Source organism: Arachis stenosperma, chromosome 6 (genome assembly GCF_014773155.1).
Source record: "Arachis stenosperma cultivar V10309 chromosome 6, arast.V10309.gnm1.PFL2, whole genome shotgun sequence".
NCBI classification, from domain to species: Eukaryota; Viridiplantae; Streptophyta; class Magnoliopsida; order Fabales; family Fabaceae; genus Arachis; species Arachis stenosperma.
Genome location: NC_080382.1, coordinates 81,892,785 through 81,895,519, shown reverse-complemented (window position 1 = coordinate 81,895,519; position 2,735 = coordinate 81,892,785). Strand labels below are relative to the sequence as shown.

Here is a 2,735-nt window from a genome sequence, read left to right as displayed (position 1 = left end):
ATAGAGCTTCACAGATGCTCAGAGCATGATTGTGGCCTCCCAACACCAAACTTAGAGTTTGAGTATGGGGGCTCTGCGTGACTCTGTATTTAGAGAAGCTTTTCATGCTTCCTCTCCATGGTTACAGATGAAGATCCTTCAGCCTTAAACACAAAGTAGTCCTCATTCAATTGAAGGACTAACTCTCCTCTGTCCACATTAATTACAACCCTTGCTGTGGCTAGGAAGGGTCTTCCAAGGATGATGGATTGATCCTCTTCCTTCCCAGTGTCTAGGATTATGAAGTTAGCAGGGATGTAGAGGCCTTCAACCTTCACTAAGACATCCTCTACAAGTTCATAAGTCTGTTTCATTGATTTGTCTGCCATCTCTAGTGAGATGCTTGCAGCTTGTACCTCAAAGATCCCTAGTGTCTCCATTACAGAGAGTGGCATGAGGTTTATACCTGACCCCAGGTCATACAGAGTCTTCTCAAAGGTCATGATGCCTATGGTACAAGGTATTAAGAACCTTATGGGATCCGGTTTCTTTTGAGGTAATGTCTGCTAAACCCAGGCATTTTGTTCACTGATGAGCAATGGAGATCCCTCCTCCCAAGTCTCATTACCAAATAACTTGGCATTCAGCTTCATGATTGCTCCTAGGTATCGAACAACTTGCTCTTCTATAATATCGTCATCTTATTCAGAGGAAGAATACTCATCAGAGCTCATGAATGATAATAGGAGGTTCAGTGGAATCTCTATGGTCTCTGTATGAGCCTCAGATTCCTTTGGTTTCTCATTAGGGACTTCCTTATTGGCTAGTGGGCGTCCATTGAGGTCTTCCTCACTGGAAATCACTGTCTCTTTCTCCTCCATAGGTTCGGCCATTTTGGTTATTTTGATGGCCTTGCACTCTCTCTTTGGATTCTCTTCTGTATTGCTTGGGAGAGTACTAGGAGGAGTTTTAGTAACTCTTTTACTTAGCTTACCCACTTGTGCCTCCAAATTTTTTATGGAGGACCTTGTTTCAGTCATAAAACTGAGAGTGGCCTTAGATAGATCAGAGACTATGTTTACTAAGCCAAAGGGGGTCTGCTCAGAATTCCATGTCTATTGCTGAGAAGATGATGGAAAAGGCTTGCTATTGCCAAACCTATTTCTCCCACTATTATTATTATTGAAGCCTTGTTGAGGCTTCTGTTGATCCTTCCATGAAAAATTTGGATGATTTCTCTATGAAGGATTATAGGTGTTTCCATAGGGTTCTCCCATGTAATTCACCTTTTCCATTGTAGGATTCTCAGGGTCATAAGCTTCTCCTTCAGAGGAGGCTTCTTTAGTATTGCCAGATGCAGCTTGTAATTCAGTCAGATTCTGAGAAATTATATTGACTTGTTGAGTCAATATTTTGTTCTGAGCCAATATGGCATTTAGAGTATCAATCTCAAGAACTCCTTTCTTTTGAGTCATCCCATTATTCACAGGATTTCTTTCAGAAGTGTACATAAACTGGTTATTTGCAACCATCTCAATGAGTTCCTAGGCTTCTACAGGTGTTTTCAGATGAAAGGATCCACTAGCAGAATGGGCCAATGACATCTTGGACAATTCAGATAGACCATCATAGAATATACATATGACGCTCCATTCTGGAAGCATGTCAGAAGGACACCTTTTGGTTAATTGCTTGTATCTTTCCAAAGCTTCATAGAGAGATTCACCTTCCTTCTGTTTGAAGGTTTGGACTTCTACTCTAAGCTTGTTCATCTTCTGAGGTGGAAAGAATTTGGTCAAGAAAGCATTGACCAACTTGTCCTAAGATTCAGGCTTTCTCTAGGTTGTGAGTCCAACCATATCCTAGCTCTGTCTCTTATAGCAAAAGGGAAAAGCATAAGTCTGTAGACCTCAGGATCAACCCCATTGGTCTTAACAGTATCACAGATCTGTAAGAATTTAGCTAAGAACTGATGAGGATCTTCCAATGGAAGTCCATGAAACTTGCAATTCTACTACATTAGAGAAACTAGTTGAGGCTTAAGCTCAAAGTTGTTTGCTCCAATGGCAGGAATTGAGATGCTTCTTCCATAGAAGTTGGAAGTTGGTGCAGTATAGTCACTAAGCATCTTTCTTGCATCTCTGGCATTGTTATTGGGTTCAGCTGCCATGTCTACTTCTTTTTCAAAATTTTCTATAAGGTCCTCTCTGAAGTGTTGTGCTTTAGTTTCTCTTAGCTTCCTCTTCAGAGTCCTTTCAGGTTCAGGATCAGCTTCAACAAGAATGTTTTTATCCCTGTTTCTGCTCATATGAAAAAAAAGAGAACAAAAAGAGTAGTGGAATTCTCTATGTCAAAGTATAGAGATTTCTTGAGGTGTCAGAAGAAAAGAAGAATAGAGGAATGAGGTAGAGAGAGAATAGGAATAATTCGAACACAGAGGGAGAGAGAGGGTTCGAATTATAAGTAGAAGAGAAGTGTTAGCAAATAAATAGAAAGAGATGAGAGAGAGAGTATTCAAAAATTAAAACTAAAACAATTAGTTAATTAAAAAGATTTTTGAAAAAGTTGGTTAGTGATTTTCGAAAATTGGAGGTGAAAAGGTGGTTAGGTGGTTTTGAAGAAGATAAGAAATAGTAATTAGTTGAAAAGGATTTGAAAATAATTTTGAAAAGATAAGAAGTTAGAAAAATATTTTGAAATGAAAATTTTAAAAAGATACGATTGAAATTTATTTTGAAAAAAGAGTTAAAAAGATT

The 2,735-nt window shown here is 38.8% G+C and overlaps 1 non-coding gene across 1 annotated transcript; it reads left to right on the top strand.

Annotated features, from left to right (window-relative positions):
* Positions 1-1,637: 1,637 nt before the first annotated feature.
* On the top strand, positions 1,638-1,745 carry LOC130938586 (small nucleolar RNA R71). Its single transcript, XR_009069746.1, has one exon. It is a non-coding gene; the product is annotated as a small nucleolar RNA R71 (small nucleolar RNA).
* The last annotated feature ends 990 nt before the right edge of the window (positions 1,746-2,735 follow it).